At 45.0% G+C, this 23,279-nt stretch overlaps 1 protein-coding gene, 1 long non-coding RNA gene and 1 pseudogene across 3 annotated transcripts in view; 1 reads left to right on the plus strand and 2 right to left on the minus strand.

Moving 5' to 3' along the window:
• Positions 1-11,095, plus strand: part of LOC127673838 (histocompatibility antigen 60b-like) — a 344,893-nt gene extending 333,798 nt beyond the window's left edge. For both annotated transcript variants that reach the window (XR_007975235.1, XR_007975234.1), the window contains exon 7: positions 8,421-11,095. The gene's annotated coding sequence lies outside the window, so the exon portion shown is untranslated. The remainder of the gene's footprint in view (positions 1-8,420) is intronic.
• On the minus strand, positions 9-1,232 carry LOC127673518 (spastin-like; annotated as a pseudogene).
• A 3,847-nt stretch (positions 11,096-14,942) lies between the features above and the next one.
• LOC127673866 (uncharacterized) lies at positions 14,943-19,206 on the minus strand. The gene is made up of 3 exons (XR_007975243.1): positions 18,886-19,206; positions 17,095-17,178; positions 14,943-15,385 (listed from the first exon to the last, which is right to left on the minus strand). It is a non-coding gene; the product is annotated as an uncharacterized LOC127673866 (long non-coding RNA).
• Between the last annotated feature and the right edge of the window lie 4,073 nt (positions 19,207-23,279).

The raw sequence follows: 23,279 nt of genomic DNA on the forward strand, positions 1-23,279 counted from the left end.
AAAAAAAATTCCGTTTTTAGTCGTCTACTAGTGTCCTGCTCCCCTTCTCTTCTTTCACACAAGAATATCAACTTCATCTCTAAAAATTATAGATGGTTGAAGTTCTCCAGCCACAGCAAAAAGAGCTCTCACCCATTTCTCTCCTTCTCCCACATATTTTGAAGTTAAACTTGCAGCACTTATATTGAAAAAGGTCGCATTAGATTCTGCAGCTACTGCTTTAGGCAGCACTGTTTTGCACTTCCTGGAGGGCAGAAGAGCACCAAGCCTTAACAGGAGCTCTGAGCCCTGTGAACAACTCAGCCTGCAGAGAAGGAAGGACAGAGGATGAAGAATCACAAACTCTTGCAGCACTTGTTTTGCCAGTTCCTGAGGACCAGCTAGAGCATCAAATTTTACAGCTGTTCGATTGTCAACGAATTCATTCATTAGGAGGTTAGCAAGATTGCTGTCCACATTCCTAAAATTTTTCAAGTCTTTCTTTTCCTGAAATGCACTTCAGGGTGTAGAAGGTGTGTTGGATCTGTTTGGTTTTGGAGTACTCTTATGTGTGGGAGCTGCAGGTCCAGGTCCTGGTCCTGCTCCAGAAACCATGGATAAAGACTGCAACCAGGCGCCCTGTGGGGACCAGAAAACCCTGTGGATCCACTTTTCAGGCAGGTTTTTGATCAAGACAATGCATTACTAGCATGTGTTAAAGGGTCTTTCCTCTTCAGAGCTGCTCCACTTTCTGACTGGACTTGTCCATTGCAGCAAGTCAGGTTAGTACTCTCATTATAGATGTCGTTTTGGACTTCGAAAATGGCAAAGCTGGTTACAGCTTCTTTAGAAGTTGTAAACGGTCCTTGGATATAACTAAATTAGCTATCATTTTGACTTAAAGGCGTCTAGCTCTTTTACACTGTTCGCCTTGGCAGTAACTATAACCGCAATTCCTTTTCCTAGTTCTTCGATTCCTTTCTTATACCACTCCACAGCTTGTTCCTTCTGTCCTTTCTTTCCTCTTTGATAAGTAGTGCCATAGAGATGTTCCAGAAGCACTGCTTGTAGAAGACTGGGAAACTCTTGGCGCTGGGAGTGAGGGCGAGGCTGATGCAGGCAAGGTCTAGCAGCTCCTCTCAGTGGCCAGGAGGGCGCTGGAGAAGCTCTGTGAGAGCCACAGGAAGAGGGGCAGCAGATGGCTGGCCCGCAGCACAGCAGCACAGCAGGGCAAAGCCGGCGAACAGCAGGTGAGTTCAGCTTGCGAGGCGGGACCTCGGTTGGGGCGGGACCGCGGTGGGCCCAGAGCTTGCTCTGCCTGAACTTTACTTCTTCCTTTGATGGCAGAAAAACTCATTCACAGCTCCTACTGCCTCTGGCTGGGCAACCTGCTCCCACTCCCGCTCCTGGCCGACCGAAGGCGACCAAGGGGTGGTGGCGGCCACTGTGGAGCCCAGGGCCACGGAGTTGCTCGCGCACCCGCGGAGCCCCGGAGCCTGGCACCTGCACAGGCTGCTTGGCTCCAGATTCTTTCTCCTCGCTGGGGTGGCACTGAGGAATTCTCATTCTCTCCACTGCTCTGGCCACACAGCTGGGTCTCAGGAAGGATCATGGCAAAGGCAGCAACCACCAAGTGTTATCTTTTCCTTTTTCTGCTGATTTCTTTGGGGACCGCGCTGTCAACAGGTGAGTTCCTAGGGTTTACATGGAGGGGGTTGGGGCACTGAACACGGACTGGCTAAGTCAGGGAATTCTTGCAGTCCTGGGCTACCAGGAAACTTTTGGGCTTCTCCTCCCCTTAACCCTGGTTCTGCCTGGCTCTACCCCACCCAGGCTGCAGTGGATAGAAGAAGTTATGAAAAAAGTTATGGCGGTAGGGCAGGGGAGGGGCTACAGGGATGAAGATCACAGCAGGCAGAAGGGAGTTCTTGGTGATGCCCTCAGCACCACTGGGGTCCTGAGGAAGTTTAAATCCCAGTCTCCAGGACTGCATGTGCTGGGCACAGTGCCAGTGCTCTCCTCCAGGAGAAAGGTCTGCACCTGACACAGGCTGTGCCCTTTCCCATTTTCCTGTTCACCATTTTGTGGAAGTCCTGCAGATCCAGGGACAGCACAGCCACACCACCCACCTTCCCATTCCCTGCCCCCTTTTTCTTTCCCTTCTTTTTGTGGGTTCTTTTGTTTTAAGGCAAGGCTTCAGTCCATTGCCCACCCTATAGCATCTGAACCAATCCCTGCTCTCCTTTGCTACCAAGGGCTGGGATTACAGGTGTGGACACCAGGCTCAGCTTCAGTGCATTCTCTACAGAGTATTCTGGCAGTTTGCTGACCACCGACAGCCCCGCGTGTCCAAAGCATGATGAGAAAGCTGAGGTTATAAAGGACCTGCTCACAGCCCTGAGAACTGACTTGACCCCAGGTCCTCCTCCTGCGAAAGAGCTGGGCTTGGTGCTGTGTGCTTGGTGCTTTCATGGTCAGGACTAGGCAGTGTGATGCAGCAGCAGCCCTGGCCTCTGGCAAGGATGTCTAGCCTACTTGATGAGTCCCAAGCATCTTAGAGAGCCTGTCTAAGCAGCACTACTGCGCACTTTCCTGAGACTCTTTAACAATGTGTCCCTTACTAAACGCTGGAGGTCTGAGTGTAAACGCTTCCTTCTGAGACATTTGATGTCATCATGGTCATTGTTTTCTGTCATAGCAAGTTTATTATTTTACATGAATAGTTTGTTTTTTTTTAAATCCCATCATTATATCAATCAGTAAACAGAGAAGTGGTGTAAGAGTTCCAGTACCATCTAGGAGCACCGAGAATTGATTGCCTGAATAGCAGAGGTTTATTTACATCTTACTTTTAGATATTGGGTATTTGTGGAAGTTTAAAGAATCAGGCATTTCTATACTTAACATTTTTAAACTTGCAATGTTCTTCAAATGTAATTAATAATAAATTGATAATTTAATACTTAGGGATACATAAAAGATTCTGAACTTTGCTGCTTTTGTGCTCAAGATTTTCTTTTATGAAATCAAAGCTGTTATAAATGGATTGGAAAGCTGAAGTATTTAAACACTCACACTAAGAACTTTTATTAGTGTTTGAATGTCCCCCACCGCTTCCTTTCTAAAATCAAAATGTTTCTAAATCCAGTAGGTTATTAAAAATCCTTTGTGCCCCTTATTTTATATAGAGCAATTTTTCTCCAAATGATTCTGATTTTCTTTTCATTATAAGGGCAATCATAGCATATGAAAAAATTAAAATCTAATGCGAATGATACTGCTACGTTTAGCAAATTGGGCTTCCTAATTAAAATAAAACATTAATTCCATTTTAATCCTTTCAATATGTACTGTGAAGGTCATTAACTCAAATTTTTGTAACTATGGTGTGTTGGGGTTTTGTCTAAGCTCCACCCCACACCTACCTGGCAATAGCCAGGTGTGCCCTGCCCCAGAGATCTGGCCCACTATAAGAGGGGCTAATTGCTCCTCCTCTCTCTCTTTGCTCTCTGCTCTCCCACACCCTCTCACCTCTCTACCCCTGGGGCTCTTTCCTGCTCCACTTGATCATGGCCAGCCTCCACTCTCTCTATTCTCTCTCTCTCTCTCTCTCTCTCTCTCTCTCTCTCTCTCTCTCTCTCTCTCTCTCTCTCTTTCTCTCTCTCTCCCACTAACTCCCAATAAACTCTATTCTATACCATGTCTTTGTGTGTGTGGTCCCTCAGGGGCAGAGGTGCCCAGGCAAGGGCCAGCCTGGACACCTTCCCCCATGCCGCCTAGCCACACTCCCCTAACCCCTATACTCCCCCTTTTAAGTCCTTTCAGATTAGGTGTGTGGTTTAGCATGGCAGAACCTGAGATCTGATGCCAACAGTGTTGTGTGAAGGGGCCCAGTGGGAACAGGGATGAGCGCCGAGCTCACAGCTGACAGCTCCCTTTCCATGCCAGGCTGCAGCATTACTCCAGGGTCTTTCCTGAACACCAGGTCCATGTTGAATGCTCCAGGTGTCCTATGATGCCTTCCTTTCTCCTGTGTGTTCAGCTAGATTTTCATCTCCAGGAACTTGGATGCTGTTGTAGTCAGGGTTTCTTTTTTTTTTTTTTTTTTTTTTTTTTTTTGGTTTTTTTTGGATTTGGTTTTTTCGTGACAGGGTTTCTCTGTATAGCCCTGGCTGTCCTGGAACTCACTCTGTAGACCAGGCTGTCCTCAAACTCAGAAATCCGCCTGCCTCTGCCTCCAAGAGTGCTAGGATTACAGGTGTGTGCCGCCACCACCACCCGGCTCTTAGTCAGGGTTTCTATTCTTGCACAACCATCATGACCAAGAAGCAAGTTGGGGAGGAAAGGGTTTATTCAGCTTACAGTTCTGCATTGCTGTTCATCACAAAAGCATGTCAGGACTGGAACTCAAGCAGGTCAGGAGGCAGGAGGTGATGCAGAGGCCATGGAGAGATGTTTCTTGCTGGCTTGCTTCCCCTGGCTTACTCAGCCTGCTCTCTTATAGATCCCAAGAATACCAGCCCAGAGATGGCACCACCCAAAAGGGGCCTTCCCCCCTTGATCACTAATTGAGAAAATGCCCCACAGCTGGATCTCATGGAAGCACTTCCCCAACTAAAGCTCCTTTCTCTGTGATAACTCCAGCCTGTATCAAGTTGACACACAAAACCAGCCAGTACAGATGCTATCTGACATCTTTTATACTACAGTACTTGATAGTAGTCACTAAAAGTACCCTGTAAGATAAATCTCCCTGGTGACATATGTGCATCTGAAGAGTCCTACCAACCTATGACAGTTATAGATGGCACAGAACTAAGGATCCAGAAGCTGCTGGACCTCTTGTTTAGAGGCTTCTCTTCCTAACCCTTTTCCTGTCAGAGGGATTCTGAGTGCTAGAGACCTTTGACTCCTCTGGAGCCCTGCTCCCACTGGACCTCACCTGCATGCTTCTCTCACAGGTACCGACTCTCTAAGTTGCAACTTCATTGTCAAGTATCGAACCTTACTTGGACAGTGCTCAGTGAATAGAAAGCTTCTCCTTCGTCTTGGTGATGGAAAACAGAAGGGAAATTACACTGAGCTGTGTCCTCCTTTGTCCAAAACCCTGGAAAAGACTTTCCAAGAGCTGTGGAACCTCATACTCAGGTAAGTATGAGACAGAATGCAAAGGTAGGCCTGATAAATGAGAAAGAGGAAGAGCAGAGCACATGACAGAAGGGGGCTACTGAATTATCTGCATAGAAGAGCTGAACAGTGTCCCCTACCTGGAACTACATGGTCTGTGTTGTGTAAGCAATGGCAAGCCAGGGAGGAAAGATTACAGGTCCTAAGTGTGCAGAGAAAGACTGGACCATTGGGAGGTGATGGTTCTATAAATGGCAGATGATGATGTGTTTGATATGCAGGTAATGACGCCTTGAACATCACCATACAGTCTCAATATAAACAAGGAAAATTCATTGGTGGACACTGGGCCATCGACATTGAGAAGTATAGCATGTACTTTTATCCATCTAATGACACCTGGAGAGAGAGTCATTCTGATGACAGCAGTGTCTCGGAGCTGTGGAAAAACAAGAAGGAAGTAGAACAAGATTTCAGTAAATTCTCCAAAGGAGATGTCTGTGACTGCCTCAAGAAATGGTGGCCACACTCCAGAGAAATGCCAAGTAAGTAGTTAGGTAGATTAGCACAAGGAAACATCCACAGGTTGGGAACAGCATGGCAGTTCACTTGAAAAGTCTGTGGACTTCCCTGTGTGGATGGGAGCCATGGTGCATAATGAAAGTCTGGTAGACTGGGTGAGTGATGCATTGGTGGTCTTCCTGTCTGCAGAGCCAGTGATGACGACAAGGATTTCTCTTTCCCATATCATCACCCAGTGTTTCTCATTCCCTATTAACCAGTGCTCCAGGCTCTATCCTACCTGCTAATGAGCCCCAAGTCTGTGTGCATCACTGTGCACTTCCAGCCTTTTCTTCTCACTTACAGCTGCCCTCCCACCAACTCTAACATCACGTTTGAAGGCTTCATTATCTTTCTCTGGCACAATTAAACACCACCAATGATGCCAACTTCCATACAGTTCTAGTCACAGAAAAACATGAAAATTTTTTTATAGTTCAGTAGACATGTGCTTTCTTTGGAGTAAAATAACTTCTGTAAGGACATCTTACACACACATTCTTTTCATCTTTCTATCCAGGGTCTGGGAAAAGTTATCCACATGAGTTCCCTGGACTTCCCAGAGAGAAAGAGTTGATGATGGAGGTATGTTGCTTTTTTCAGCCATATCCATATTATTTTCTGGTTTTCTATTTAAGGATCAACAATGAAGGCACTGGATACCACCCAGCCTACATATGCTCCTCAGATTCATCCTACAGCTAACATTACCCAGCATGCATCTGGTATCCACAATGAACCTACACTGAATATCACCCCAAATAATTCTTCCACCCAGAGTCTGAATATCACCTGGAAAGTAATTCTAGGTATAGGAGGAGCTATCCTAATCATCATCATTTTCTTATTTTCTTGGTATATGATGAAGACAAAAAAAAAAAGGTAAGGAACAAACTGTGGTCTCCCTCTATTTCTGGGTCATGTTATTTGGATAAGGATGTAGGAGATGGGACATCTCCACGCCTGTCCATCACAGTGGCTATACGTCCACTGAAATGATACCCTTCTTAGTATTGAGTCCCCACTCTACAGTAATGGTGGGGGTTACTATTGTTGAGCACAGGAGGCAGGCAGAGCCTGCATAGCTCTGTAGTCAGAGGAAGGATGGAACAAGAAAGTCCTCATGCAAGGACAGAGAATCCAAGGTTGAAAGATCCAAAAATTATACAAGAAAAACTGAAAGGAGCTGCTGCTTCCTCACAGCCAACAAAACCTTCCCCGGGTGTGATCAAAGTTGGTTTGCCTTTTGAATGGCATGATCCAGTGTAAAACTTCTCACATCTAGAGCCAAGTCTGTACATTAGTAGCTATTGGCTTAGGACAGCCCTTAGGACAAAATGACCAGAACGAGAAGACTATGTAAGGAGGTGTCACTGCGGGACAGTCCAGTAATCCCAGCACTCAGGAGGCTGATGCAGAAGGACCACCAAGATCAAGGTCAGCCTGGGCAGCATAGTCACATATTGTCAAAAGAATAAGGAAAACAACAAAATCCATTCATTTAGCTTGTTCACTTTACGTAGCCACAATTCAGTGCGTGTGCAACTGTAGCTCCAATGTCTCTGTCCTCTGCTCTTGAAGTCTCCTGTGTCTATACAGGTAAAGTGAGCCGTGAACACACCACTGACATCGTTAGCTTTTGTCGTATACTGTCTAGAGTCAAAATACAGTCTTGTGATGAAAATTGCCAATGTATTAATTATTTAATAGGTTATAAAAATTTTCCTTATAAGCATAGGTTGATACATTTACTATCAGGTGACATATCAGATATTTAAGGCAATATAATTATTTTTGAGTAAAATGTTGCATAAAACTTTTTAACTCTAACAATATGTTTGGTCAGACCTACAATTCTCATTTGTGGAAAGGTGAGACAGGAGGATTGCTACAAGAGTTCAAGCATGTAATGGATTATATACTAAGCTAAAGACCAGTTTGTGGGACAAAGTGAAGATTTTTCTACAAGGAAAAAAGTTGTGAAAGTAAAAAGACCAGCAAAGACAGAAACACGACTATATTTTACTAGCCTTTCATATTTGCTGATTTTTCAATTTTCCTGTTTTTTATTTTTTATTCACAATCTTTGCTTTGGTACAATTACACCCTTAGAAATATCTCAACAATTATCATACCAGAGCTTAGAGTGGCAGAAAGATCTAGAAGAAAAAATGAAAGAGAAAAGGACTGGGCAGCTGAGGTCCATGGTCTGTGATGTTGGGGAGTGTCTGAGAAAGGAAGTAGAGCAGGATGCTGCATGGATGCCCAGGAGCACACTGTGATTCACAGTGCATTTGTTATAGGTGCTCCCTGCTGCTCCTCTTCCTCTGCAGACCTCATCGCCAGCTATAATTGGGTGACTCTTCAACACATTCCTGTGGTGTCTCCAGCAAAGGAAACGCATTTCTGATGACATCTCAGAAATCTGTGCAGTTGAGTTCCGACCAGACTGGTGGGAACCCATGAGACTGGTGTCTGTCAGAGCCTTGCGCACCAGGGTAGCAGAGTGCACCAGGCTGTTGCTTTAGGGACTTCCTCTTGCTCTCTGTTTCTCTACTTTCTCACTCTTACATGATCAAACTAGGCACAACTCTAAATTACTGATCACTGTACAAAACAAGGGCTTGCCCTGGGTGACTGTGTTTTACAAGCAGCAGTTGGCTCCCTTCAGAGTGCAATGCTGATGCTGGGTGACATGACACCTCACTGTCCACACAGACACAAGTCAGCCCAGCACCATCCATGATGGAAAGGCTAACAATTACTTTAGTCCCCAAAGTAAAAATCTGTCGCCTCTACATGTATCAAAACCATATCAGAAACCAGGTCTGAGGGTCTAACATACCCTCACCTGGACCCTGAAGAGGCCACCTAACACTGCAAGGTCAATGGCTCCCATAAACTTGCCCCCTGGATGTCCTGCCTGCAAACAGAAGATTCCTTAACAGCTCTCTCACCACCTGCATGGAGCCTGTCTGTGGGACTAGGATCCTCTGTCTCCGCCTCCAGTCTGGTCTCCGTGAACTCTAATGGCACCTTGTTCACTCTTTAATGCCGTTCTGTGATCTAAGTACATATGATAACTGTGTGGTGTACAATGTGTGATCTGAGAGTTTGTCTAGTATTTACGACTGGAGTAAAAGGACAAGGGTCTGGCCAGTTGTCATAGGTACTTAGGATGATATGGCAATTAAAGCCAGTGCATAGGATAGAGATAGTAAATTAAGGCACATATATGAGCCCCTGTTTTCCTGGTGTAGCTCACACACTCAGGATTTCACTCACAATATTATAAAACTGTCTAGTGAGTAAAGTGTCCATTGGCAAAGAAAGCAGAAATACACAATGGTTTTAAACAAAAGAAATGTTGGAAGAAATTCATCATCCCTTCTAACCCCTGGTGAACAGAGACTGAGCTTGCTCTGCAGGCCCAGAGCCTGTCTCACAACACCGTGTAACCTCACTGTTCAGGGTGGCATCCTAACGGTGTGTTAGGAACAGAGGAGCCTTCCATTCATCCTCTGAGGAGCGTGGTTAGCAAAAATAAATAAGAAAGCAGAAAGAGAAGTGAGCAGATCTCAGATCACACATCTATGAATATTAATGTATACAACAGGAATATCGAATATATACTGTCCGTATTAATGTATACAACGGGAATATCGGATATATGCTGTCCGTAAGAAAAGTAAGAAAAAAACCGTTAATGCCTGTAAGGAAAATGAATAACAGACTAAGGGAAAGCTAAACCCTGAAATGGTGTTCCCTCTAGGGACACACAAGACCCCAGAGCCCGCGTATGAACACGTGACAGCAACAGTCCTAGACTAATCGGCACTGCCATGCCAGGAACTACCAGGAGGCAAGGTATAGGCATAGAAATGTTACATTCAGTGACTGAAAATTATATATGCGTTTTAGAAGAACAAGGGACAAAGAGACAACTTGGTCATATAGTGCTTGTCCCTTACAAGCATGAAGACCTGAGTTCCCTCTTCAGAACCCATGCACAGTGTAGTGGTACTTGATTGTCATCCCAGTGCAGGAGACAGAGAGAGAGAGAGAGAGAAGAGCATCTCTCGGGTTCCTTCATCAATCAGAGGAGTTGAATTGGTGAGTTCCAGTACAGACTGTCTCAAAACACAGTGTGCATGGATGGCATCCTGAGGAGTGACATCCAAAGGTAATGTGTAGTCTCCATACATCTGAGTGTATTAACAAGCATGCACACATGTGTATATACATATATGAAAAAGATAGCCCCTGTGGACCCAAACTTAGCTAGTGACTTCTCCAGAGGTAATGTTTCTGAGAGGGAATGGGTGTTTTTCATACTAGTTTTTCATACTAGTTATGTGATATTACTTGGCCTTGACTTCTGGGCCATTTTATGTTCGTATTTTAATAGATAAGAGGAAAAGAGCTCACATCTTCCTAGTTAATAGCTTTCATAGAACTATTGTTCAACTACTGTCCTTTGGTTCCAGGGTTGGGTAGGATTGTGAGTTATCATGAGGAACTGAATGGCACTCCAAGCAGGAGATTCTGGTTGTTAAAAGAGAATGTTTTGATTTTATTGTGAAGGGAGGGACTCCTTGAGTCTGTAATGCTGCCCTGACAGATGGGCAGATCATGTCGTGGATAAATGAGGCAGATGCTTTCCCCTTGGGAGGGCTCTGTTGCTGAGAATGAATATTGAGAGCCCTGTCTGGGGTGCTGAGCTCTCATAGGGTCATAACACCCTAACATTTAAGAAGAGATTGGACTACAATTTTGAGAGGCAAGGGTGGTTGTTGCATGAAGTTGGAGGTCAGACTTTGACATCACTCAGAGTCCAAGTGTTCCTCAGTGCTGACAAATAGGTGTAGGTGTAGATGGTAGTGATAGAAAGCCCTGCTACAATGCTATCTCCATCGTAGTGCCTTCTTATCTAAAGGATATAAATCATACTGAAAGATTAAGTGAGACCAGCCAAAGACACCGCAGAATTAAAACAAGGAGTATGTTGTGATCAGCAAAAAGGATTGTAATTCACAGTGATTAAAGGGGAGAACATCCTTTGGAGGTTTCAGGACAGGCAGGAGGTATGATATTAGTGACTGAGGAGGAGAAGAAACCACAGAGATGTATAAATAAGGCATTTATAGCATGACATAAGAACCTCAGATTAAATCCTGTTGTAATTTAGTTTTCTTGTTTTCCTGGAAAGTATAAAACCGTGACCACAGCAAACCTCCCCATGTTTTGTGTTTTACAAGTGGGTTTAGATGCACAATGTTATCAAGTTTTTCATTATCAGTGGTTAATGTGCCTTCTGATACCCAGCTTCAATAGCCTGGTGACTTTGTTCATGTAATACTGATTTTTTCTTTGTTCTTCACAATAACAATGTGTTAGATTTGCTTGCATCCCATGAATTAAAATAAATTTGAACTATGCTTGCCTATTGTCTTGCGCCCTTATCTGCCAATTTTGATTAAACACCTTGTGGGGAGAGACATTATCATGTACACATCCCCACAGAGCCTGTATCTGAAGGTGGAAAATAGATATGTCACATCATATACTCAGGGTACAGCTGGGCCAAGCCACAGACCAATGCTCATACACATACATACATACATACATACATACATACATACATACATACATATATACATATACATACATACATACATACATACATACGTAGATACACAGTCGCAAACACAGCCCCTCCACACGCATGAGTGTGCGTGTGCGCGCATGTGCGCACACACACACACACACAAACATTGCATATATGAACAGGAGTTCACCTTGACCTTCAAAAGTTAGTTGTTACATAGATCCTCAAAGATGTGAGATGGTGGAATGCCATAGGTCCCAAGATACGTTGTCTTCAGCCTTCTTTAGCCTGCTTAGGGCCCACTTCTTGCCTTTCTTCTTAAGTGACCTAACATTCTTGTGGCTAATAGATATATTTCCTTAGAATTTATGAACAGACCTTCAAGATTTCCCCAACCCAGTACATTTGAGGCCCACAGTTGGCATTTCCCAGCCTTGTTACAATCCATCTTCCTGAGGCACCCACCTTTGTACTTCAGAGAGAATTGATTCATGACTTCCTTGTGTCTTTCTATAAAATGTTCATAAAATTGCCGCCAGGTAAAAGTGAGGGAAACCTAAATCTGTAGTCACCCTTACTGGCTGGCCATGGTCTTTCAAACTTGTCTACAGAAAAATTATCTTTGACCCCTTTGAGGGATGTTTTCCCCTTTTTACACATGGAAGCACCTCACTGCACTGTAATAGGAAAGATGAAGTCCATATGCCATGGTTAGTTTTCATCAGAGTGCACCCTGAGTGAGGGCATGGTGACTGATGGGGCATCGGGCACAGAGCTCACAGAACCTTGAAAGAGGGGACAGTGACGTCAAGGATGAAAGGTTAAGCTTCTTAGGGTGACAGAGTTAAAAGAAGAAAACTTCTGCAGTATCAACAAGAAATGATTTGAGGGAGAGGGGGCAGCTTCTAATTCTTTCCCAAGTTCCTGTACAATGTTCTGCAACAAGGGTGAGGGAAAACCCACACTTAGCCAGGGGTAGGAGTGAGTGAGAGGACCCTGCAGGCTGAGGCTGAGGGGACGGAGAAAAAACAAAGGGAGGTCAGAGAGAGGAGACTGGAAAGAAGTGTCAAGCAGAGGAGGGCTGGTGCAAAGGAGCCAGGGCTTGGGCAGGGTGTAGTGGGAGGATCTGCTGGGGTCACAGGGCAGGTCTCTCACACCTGAGCATCCTGTCACAGAGCCTTGAAGGCTTAGCTCTAAGGATCTCAGAATCCCTGCTTGAATCATCACAGAGAGGTGTCACTGAGCAAACAGCTGGTGTGCCACCAACAAGACAGTGCTCTCAGTGTGAGGATGGGTCCAAAAGAAAAATTGTGTTACAAAGGAAATAAGTGTTTTCTGTAGGATATCTTCAAAATCATTCTAGCCAGGTTTTGAGACTACATCCTTTGGTGAGGTAGAAGGCACCATGGCCAACAGACAGAGTTGGTCTTAACCAAGATCCAAGGCTGAGCCTGAAAGTGCCCACCCAGGCTCTCCACCGCTGCTCAGAAGCCATGTCTCCTTTCTGGGCATCCTAAGAGAAGAACCCTCTTGGACCAACGCACAGAACCTCAGCTTCTCTGCAGAGATGAACTGAGCAGATGACTGACAGCAAACGTGCTCTGGACACTTGCAACCTGAAACAGACTACAAGTCAGCTCTGAGGGCGTGCGGGTGAGGCTTATGTCCTTTGCACACAAGATGGACTTGTTAGAGTGGAGGGAGCTTGTAGCGAAAAAATGCTGTTATAATATTGAATTGTAGCCAATACTATTGGGCGTTTCCTAGTTTAATGAATCATGTGGGAGGACCCAGCATATTGTGTTTCAGGTCCCCACTGGAATGGTGGTCCTGGTTTCTGTCAGAAAGCAGACTGAGTTAGCAGAGGGGAGCAAGGACATAAGCAACACACACACACAAGCACACACACACACATACCACACACACACACACACCCACACACACACACACACACACACACACACACACACACACTGTGACATCCCTATAGTGAAGTCACTAGAATTTTCATATCTTCCCCACCCTGTGGATGTTTCCTTCTGGTAATCTACCTCTGTGAGGTCTCTGGGGAAGGGGAGGCCTCAGGAGTAGTCAAAGCCCAAAGACTGAAGCAACCAAGAAGAGAGGCTGAGGCGTCATGAAAGAGCCCAGGTGAGGCTGTTGGTAAGTGTTCAGCCCACTTGCAACGAGAGACACCAGTGTTTTGAAGATGCCAGGACCATGGGGTTACCAGTGAGCACTGCCTCTGCAGTGGAGGGGAGCCAGCTGGAGCCTCGAAGACAAGCTGTGTGCTGTGTGGGGCAGAGCTAGAGACGTGGCCATGACATTTGGAGGATCTAGAAGACTGTGAGTGGATGCCAGACACTGAATACTGAGTGTATGTGTGTAGATAGATTTTCCTTTGTTCGTATTGCAATGGTGCTTTGGTTCTTCCCTTGTGAACTAAACCGATTTGAACTTAATTTTGGCAATTAAGTAAGAACACAGTTAGAGACTTTAATTTTTTTTATTTTTTACATGTTTATTAGATATTTTCTTCATTTACATTTCAAATGTTATCCCCTTTCCTTGTTTCCCCTCCAAAAACCCCCTATCCCATCCCCCTCCCCCTGCTCACTAACCCTCCCACTCCAGCTGCCCTGACCTGGCATTCACCTACCCTGGGGGCAATGAGCCTTCATATGACCAAGGACCTCTCCTCTCACTGATGACCAACCAGGCTGTCCTCTGCTACCCATGTGGCTGGAGCCATGGGTCCCTCCATGTGTACTCTGGTTGGTGGTTTAGTCCCTGGGAGCTCTGTGGGTACTGGTTGGTTCATATTGTTTCTCCTATGGGGCTGCAAATCTCTTCAGCTCCTTGGGTCCTTTCTCTAGCTCCTCCATTGAGAGACTTTACATTTTTTACAGATAATTTTTATTTTTAAAAAGTCTATATATTTCCATAGAGACTGAACTTTTAAAGTGTATAAATTGGTAGAGACCATGGGAATTTTTAAGTTATTTGTGTTTTGTGGTATTATATGAATGTGCCATGTTTGGGATAAATTAAAAAGGTTCTGATTAAAAAGTGTTGTATCATGAACTACAATGTCTAAAAATTATTCTATTCTATTCTATTCTATTCTATTCTATTCTATTTATTTATTTTTGGTTTTTTGAGACAGGGCTTTTCTGTAGCCCTGGCTGTCCTGGAACTCACTCTCTGTAGACCAGGCTGACCTTGAACTCAGAACTCTGCCTGCCTCTGCCTCCCAAGTGCTAGGATTAATGGCATGCGCCACCACTGCCCAAAAATTGTTCCTTTTTATTAAAAGATTTATTTATTTATTTATTTATTTATTTATTTATTTTGTGTAAGTACACTGTAGCTGTCTTCCGACACACTGGAAGAGGGCTTCAGGTCTCATGGATGGTTGTGAGCTACCATGTGGTTGCTGGGAACTGAACTCAGGACCTTTGGAAGAGCAGTCAGTGCTTGTAACCTCTGATCCATCTCTCCAGCCCCCCACAAATTGTTATTTTGAGTTTCTACCACAGTAAAAGCCAAGATTTTAAGCTCTAGTAAAAGCAAAACACACAAATGAACAAAAGATTTTATTATTTTATGTTTATTAATAACATGTCCATCATTTTTATGATTGGTATAAAAAGATACATATTGTTGAATATAATAAAAATAAAAATAAAAAGTAGAAAAATGTATCAAAATAAATAAATACATAAATAAATGTGTTGCAGTTGTGTGTCAAGGTGACAAGGGTTCAGTTGTGCTGGTAGTTTTTTGTCAAGTTGGCAGAAGCTAGAGTTTCATTTCTAATTTTTTTGGTGGCATGGTGCTTCATCATAGCATCAGGAACCCTACTCACGGGAAAAGGGACTCAGTGTAAAGCAGAGAACAAACCCCTGATCACCCAGAGTCCTTGCATCACGGTGTCTGTCTGAGATCAAAGTGGCAGAGCCTAATGTCAGTCAGGAACTCTTTCCCTCCTATGCTGAAGAATAACAAGAACTGTCAAGTAGGGAGGTGAGAGAGAGGGTGAGGAGTTTCTCACAGTGTGTTCAGGTTTCTGGGAATGAGTTCCTCTCTCTCTTCACCATTAGAGGACACCTGTGAAGAAGAAGAAGAAGAAGAAGAAGAAGAAGAAGAAGAAGAAGAAGAAGAAGAAGAAGAAGAAGAAGAAGAAGAAGAAGAAGAAGAAGAAGAAGAAGAAGTTGTTTAGTTCATAAGTCTTGCATAGAAGTCTGAGGGTCAGTCAGACCTTAGCTTATATGATAGAAATTAAGGTGGTCCATTCTCCAACATGGAGGCCGCTGAATCTCCCTGCAAAGTCTGCTGAGACAGTAATCTTCATCTACCCATTGACTGCTCCAACAACCACTACCAGCAACAGAGGAAAAGGAGGAAGGCAAGAAGAGAGTTTCCCAACCAGGCCACCAAGGTTTGCCTCACTGGGTTGAGCCCAAAGCGTGGGCAAACACATTTCCCAAACCAAACGTGTATATCACCCCATCCAAGAGCCAGGAAACACAGCATGGGAGGGAAAGAAAGGATGTGAGAGAAAGATGGGAGCTTGATCCCTTCACAAGGGCAGGCCTGTAACACACACACACCCACCCACCCACCCACCCACCCACACACACACACACAAACACACACACACACACACACAGGAGAGAGAGAGAGAGAGAGAGAGAGAGAGAGAGAGAGAGAGAAGGGGGGTAGGGAAGTAGGAAGGGGAGGAGCAGGGGGGCATGAGATTGGGAGGGGGAGCTGAAGGGAGGAGGGAGGAGGGAGGGGGAGGGAGGGGAGGGGAGGTACACAGAAGACACTGTGCCCTTGAGAAGTTTCTCCCTGAAATCTCTTCCTGGTATTTGTTTTCTAGAGAGGCATGGAAATAGTATATGAAATAGCTGTTGTACGTTTTAATTGAGTGTAAACTCTGTAACTATAAAAGATTAAATTTTACTAAAGTATTCTAAAACTGAATTTAAACCCATAACCTCTCTACATAGCAGTTTCTTCATGTAACCATATTGACTCTAAATAGGTCCAAGGTAAATTACCATGGTCAGAATTTCATTCTCTCTTCAGTTCCCTTCACTTTCAGTATCACTATTGACTGACTCAGCAGTCATATGTAATGCAAACTAATATTCGAGACTTTTATGACTATTACACACCTTTTTGGGTTATAATAGGTTAATTATACCTATTTTTTCTATAAAGAGATAAACACTTTTGAAGTAAATCATAAAAACTATTTCCTCGATAAGATCTAGATGTCTATGTAAAATGAATACTTTTAACAAAAACTAACAGGAAATATTGTCCAGGGAGTCTGTCATCTGTGTCTTCAGGAGTTTCTTAGATCAGCATGTATAGTCACTTCTCATTTTAATATTGCAAGACTAGTCTTCCTATAAATGTGTCCAAATATATAATCTGTCCTGTATTTATGAGGATAACGTCTTCCTTGTTAGCAAGTCTACAAAAAGTAAAATTCTTTCAATGACCATATTGAGAATTGGGAGGTTCATTAACCAGATACAAATAGACTCTGAAAACTGATATGATCTATGTTATCATTTCACCTCATTGCAACATTAGCTAAATACTTTGTGAAAAGGGTGAACTTTGGCAAAAGATGGTAAAAATGTTATCCCTAGGAGAGAGGAAACGGCGGACTCAGCATAAGGATGAGAGCATCTAACAGTTTCTATTTGTACAGTTTCGCTCCTCCTTCCTTTAAGAAATGGTGCACAAGCGTGAGGTAAGACAAAGCCTCCCCTGATTCTGGCTCCATTATTCTCACTCACCTGCTTCTGCAGGGTCCTCACTCTCCTAGGTTGTGGCAGATTTCAGGTCCCACTGAGGTAGAACTTGTTACTCTAGGTGGCAGCCTTAAGCAGGGGGAACAGAGCATAAAATGAGGCAGACTGAAGTCTCAGGCAATAGCCAACTTTATTCAAAGCATCAGACCCCTGAGTTAAGCAAGGTCACATGAGCAAAGTTCACAGGACTGTACACAGTCACAGGGACGCCATGCTTGGAAACACTTCTTAGCCACACAAGTAAGCAGCAATGTGTAATCTGGAGCAAACCTACCGCTGTTTACACCTGGGAGGGGCATGAAAGATCATTCCAAGAACAAACCCTGGTTTAGTAGCAACACAGGTACCAAGGCTTGTCTTGTTCTCTCTGAATTTCCTCAAAAGCTCTCAGAACTCTCCTCACAGCTTGATTCATGGATTGTGGTCTGACAGTACCTATCTCTTCTCCACCAAAGTCTCTCTCTCTCTCTCTCTCTCTCTCCTCTCTCTCTCTTTCTCACACGCACACACACACACACACATACACACGCACATGCACATGCACACACAGACTCTGATGGTGTTGGTAATCTGTGTCCTTTCACTTCCAACTAAACATAGTGTGATATATTAAAACCGACAGTCTCCATTCCCCTGCTTCACTCCATCAGGATGTAACAGGTCATTGACATCAGCCTTGTACCTGTTCCCTTTCTCACCATCACTCATGTGCACATCATCACACAAATGCAATTACAAATAATAAGCAATAAATCCAGTCTGAGGAAATTAAATAAAAATAAAGAAAACAATCTAGGAAAATAAATTAGCTCAGGAAAAAAAAAAGGAGGGACAGACTAAAGGAAGAGATCTGTCCTAAAATGGAGTTGACCTCTAGGGAACCTGGCATCCGACTGAGTGAAGTTAGATCAAGATGATTTAAGATCAGATGACAATTCTGGAGGATAATCTCATATAGGAAATACAAGGATGTCAAAGCACAGAGCTGAAAGTTATGCATTTCTCACAACAGAACTGATGCTAGTGTGTTAATAGGCCTGGTGAGATGACTGCAAGGAAAACCAGTTGCTGCTAAAAGTGATGTGGTTTCCATTCCCAGAACCTGTGGGAAGCCAGGCAGACCCAAGACTTTCTCAGAGGTCCTGATGAGAGGACAGAGGAGAACCTTAGTTCTGTGTAGATATCTTGACCTGGCCCATCTAGAGTTGGAGCCCTGGCCTAAGATGAGTCGTTGTTAAGGTTTTTGCAGAAACAAGTCTGTCCCCTGGACTGTGGTTATCAGTCTTAAGGCAGCTGTGTCTGAAAACCTCAGATCTGCTGAGGTAAATGGAGACAAGGAGATTCTTGGGGCTCAGTGCTCAGCCAGCCTAGCCTGCCCACTTGCTAATCCCCAAGTCAGTGAATCCCTCTGTCTCAAACAATAGATCTACAACTGCTAAAGAACCACAGCCTGTGAGTTCTCTGCATCCTTGCACAGGCCTGAGCACAGTGTGGGTGGGCACTACCCCTGCCCGTGAGCACTCAGTCCTGCCCTTTACTACACACAGGAACAGGAAACAGAAGGACCATGTCTCAACAGAGTCCACAACCCCTGCCTGCCTTAGTAACATTTTCTCTGAAACTGATTTTTATTGTGTCTGTGTACATATGAATGCATATAATATATGTATTCATGTGCATGTGTGTATATAGGTGATACACACACACACTCACACACACATGATTTGTTTTTGAGAGAGTATCTCACCATTGAACTCTGCCTGGCCTTTAACTCACCAGGGGTCCTCCTGTCTGCCTCCAACTCCCAAGAGCTCAGATGGAGGGCAAGGGCCACCACAGCAACTGAGAAGTTGTTTTCATTTTGAAACTCCAGCCTTATTAGTAAGAGGTCCTACATTTCATCCTCCATCAACCAAGGAAAAACTCTAGAAATGGTGGTTTGTGCTGTAATCCTGGACACAGGAAGATCTGCAGATTTTGAAAGCTGGCCAGTCTAGCCAAATCCAGGAACTCCTAAGTTCAGAGGAGACTCTGCTTCAAAAAACAAGATGCACTTCAAGACCTGTGAATAACCAAAGCTGACCTCTGTTATCAAAATACAAGAGTATTGGGGTGGCAGAATTGATAGAAAGGAAGGAAGGAAGGAAGGAAAGGAAGGAAGAAAGAAAGAAAGAAAGAAAGAAAGAAAGAAAGAAAGAAAGAAGGAAGGAAGGAAGGAAGGAAGGAAGGAAGGAAGGAAGGAAGGAAGGAAGAAAGAAAGAAACAAAGAAAGAAACAAAGAAACAAAGAAACAAAGAAACAAAGAAAGAAAAAGAAAGATATAAAAGCAGAGCTGGCTGACTGGACAGTCAACAACTCTGAGAGAGAGAAGTGGGGGTGGGGAAATGGATAGCTACAGCCAGAGAGGGGCTGAAGGAGCCCTGGTGGGCAGCAGGAAGCTGGAGGCACCAGAGGTGTTGGGGTGCACATGTGGAGGTGTCTCCACAGAAGCAAGCACACTGCAGCCAGGGTGACTTCCTCTCTTTCTTTGGCTTCTGTCCAGGTTTGCTGCTGGGGTTCTCTCAGGACTAAGGCTGATGGCTGTGCTCCTGAGGAATCTGCAAATTAAGGACTCAGAAGCCTGGAGGTCCTGATTCTCTGTAGGTCACCACACCATGCCCGCCTGGTGCCATCCCTTGCCCTGCCACCCTGTGCTCCCTCCGGTCACTCACCCCGTCCCCCTGGTAGCCATGGAACAACTTCCTGTCACAGTTCTTCCTGCTCTTTCCCCTTCCTGATCTTCCTGAGCTTCTCATCTTCTCATCACGTGCTAGGGCGCACATGCCATGCGCAGCTGCGTTCCTTCCTGACTCCACCCTGCAAAGCACTGAGACTAGATACAAGAGCAGGGCTACACCTCAGTCTGCAGGGCACAGGGACCAGTCTGCAGGGGCTGCGGTTTTCACTACAGCAAGGAGGAGGCATTGCCCTGAACTCATAGCCAAGTTTTAAAACCTTTCTGAGGTTCTGGCCATCAGCAGAACGTGACCAAGGCTTTCCCTCCCTTTCAGAGAGTTAAAGTCACACCTTTGGGCGCCAGGGTCTAGAGAAGGAGCTATGGAGCTGGCTGCTGCTGCCAAGGTCCTTTCCTGCCACTTGGTCTTGCTGTGCCTGCTGTCTGTCTGTCTGTCTGTGTTCAGGGAGACAAGGTGAGTTCCAGAGATCTGATGGGGGCAGCGGGTTGATGGGAGTGGGGGTGGGGGTGGGGAGGAGGAGAGGATACAGTTTGTCTGTGTTCAAGGCTGGCCTGTGAATTTCCAAAGCCTGTGGTCGGGGAGGGGAGCAGCAGAGCTGTCTCTGTCTTGAGCTAGCCAGTGTCTTCCTGGGACAGGAACCCAAGGGGAATCCTGGGACACAGTGTGGTAGGACAGGATCCCTGGGTCCAGAGTCCCTTTCCAGAAGATTCTAGGTCCCAAGTTCCTTCTCGTCCTCACCCCACCCCTTCCTCTCTTTTCCAAAACTGGCTCTCTCTTCGGAAGTTCTCCGGCCCTTTTGCTTTTAAACTTCTCAGTGTTCTTTAACAGATTCCAGCACAGGCAACCAGCAGCTGGTCCACGCATTCCCATCCCTTTCCCCAGAGTCTTTGGCTTTTGGTAAAAGAGTTCATTCTGTAGCCCAAGCTAGCTTTTAACTTGAAATTTGCACCCAGATACAAGAATTAAGGGCCTGTGGCACCACACCAAGTTTTACAACCCACTTGGTGTATGTTGACCTGCCACCCAGCTCACCTCCCTTCCCTGTCCTGCCTCACTATCTCCTCAGAAAAGGGCTATAAGGCCTTCCTTCACTGGGTGACAACACAGTTAAATGGTGCTTAGTGAGCATGTGGAGGCTTCTACCCCTGCCCCTGGGCCTGTCTAGACTCCTTCCCCTGGAGGCAGACCCGGTAAAGGTGTTCATTTAGACAGAAGTCGGTTTTTCTGTAAAACTCAGTCAGGAATAATTCCAGATTGGCAAGAATATTATGTGTGCCTCTGTATCAGATACTCAGTGGAGGACAAGGATCTCTCTCTCTCTCTCTCTCTCTCTCTCTCTCTCTCTCTCTCTCTCTCTCTCTCTCTCTCTCTTTCTCTTAGTTTTCCAAAGATTGAAATATATTTTAGTTTCAAAAGATTATGACAATAATGGCCTTCATTTGCCAAACACTTGGACAGTAAAGAATTCATGTGTCATTGCTCCACTTAATTTATATAATAATCTTTCAAACACAAGCCCCAGGCCAGCTGTTTGGATGTTGAGTGAAGTTTTACATAACTTAGTTCAAAATCATGGCTCCTGTCTGACACATGGGTACTTTGTCTGGGTGTATAGCTTTCTGAATAGACAGTCACTGCCTGAAGGAGTTTTCTGTCCAGCAATAGGAATGGTGAAATCTCTCAGTGGCTGGGAGGGAGAAAGGGAGCGATTGCAGCTGAAGTTGGGGTGCACAGGACTCACCTAGGGGGTTCCCACCCGACGGGCCTTAGACTAAGCTTTTAGAGGTTGAGAGAGGTACTGACTGCAGAGCCGAGGTCATTCAGTGTCACCTGGTCACCACCATCATGTGGTCCTCCTGTTCATCATCTCCTTTCTAACTGACAGCATCTGCCCTAAGGTCAGGAAGCCCCAGCAGTATGTTTAAGGATCCCTGTTCATTTCACAGGTGAAAACAGATGCTAACCATTAAAACAAAATGTCTGGTTTTCCAACTCAGGAGTTATGAGTCCTGCCCGGTTTTGCAGATCACCTGACTGGGTTCCAAGTGCAACACCAACAGGGTAGCTCACAGGGTAGCTCACAAGGTTCTGTAACGTTAGTTCTGGGGAACCCCATGCCCTGTACTGGGCTCTGAGGGTACACGTGTGGTGCACACTCATACATAGGCAAACCTTGACAAAATAGCAGTAACTCTAAACACACTCAGGAAACTGAGACTGGAGAATCACCCTGAGTTTGAGACAAACCTGAGTTAGAGAGTGAGGTCCTCCCTCTCAAAAAAAAAAAAAAAAAAAAAAAGAAAGAAAAAAAGAAAGAAAGAAAGAAAGAAAAGAAAAGAAAAGAAAAGAAAGAAAAGAAAATCTTAAAGAGAATGAAAGATGAGGTGAATAAAAGCAATCACACAATATTTGCCATCTGCTTAAAGCCCTACAAAGCTTCACATGGGACAGGAATTTCCTTTCCTCCTTTCTGTTCTCTCTCCCTTTCTCCTTCCTTCTCTCACTTTTTCTCTCATTCCTCTTGTTCTGCCTTTCTCCATTCCTCTCTCCTTCCTTCCTTCCCCTTCTTCCATCTCCTCTCCTGACCCTCCCCATCCCCATCCCTTTTCCCAAATTCCCTCTTCTCCCCTTCCCTTCCCCCTCCCCTGCCCTCTCTCCATCCTCCTCTCCTCCCCATCCTCCTTCCTCTATCCCCCTTTCCTCCCCTTCTCCTTTCTTCCCCTCCCCTTTCTCCCCCTCCCCTCCCTCCCATCCTTCTCCCCTCCACTCCCTTCTCTCCCAACCCTCTCCCTTGGCCCCTCCCCCTCCCCTCTGACTTACCTCCCTGTCCCCCTCCCTCCTGTCACAGCAGTGCACTCAGAGCTCTCCAGAAACCACATCCCTGGCTCAGAAGCTGGTTTTAAGATGACCTCAACCTCCCTGCTGTCTTCTGTGTTCTTGCTTCTACTCAACTCCAGTGTCCTTCCAGTACATATGTAATTTTCTTTGCCTTCTCATGTTCTCTCTTTTTCTGCAAGCCCCTTGTAATGTTTCCTGGACTGACAGGGAATAGTAACACACAGAATGTAGAACAGGCCAGGAATGATCTTCTCAAGTTTGCCAACCTTTCTGTTCTCTGCCCATCTACCTGTAGGGCAGATGGGTGGCAGAGAACAGGAAATGGTGGCTATTTCAGAGTGTTCAGGGGACGTAGGTGATGCTACTCAGCCACTAAATGTGGACACCATAGAGAAGCTGGTGTCAGAGAGAGATCATTCTCTGTGTCTAGGCTACTTGTTTTCAAAGGCTGTCCGCTACCACCCTGCATCCTTCACAGCTGTCATCTGCATCCTGGCTTTGTTGGATTGTTCTTGCCCTAGAATTCATCCAGAGCACAGAGGATTTACTTTAGGAGCAGCAATTAAAATATTATCTTTTCAACATTCTGACAGTACG

This window comes from Apodemus sylvaticus, chromosome 23 (assembly GCF_947179515.1).
Source record: "Apodemus sylvaticus chromosome 23, mApoSyl1.1, whole genome shotgun sequence".
NCBI classification, from domain to species: domain Eukaryota; kingdom Metazoa; phylum Chordata; class Mammalia; order Rodentia; family Muridae; genus Apodemus; species Apodemus sylvaticus.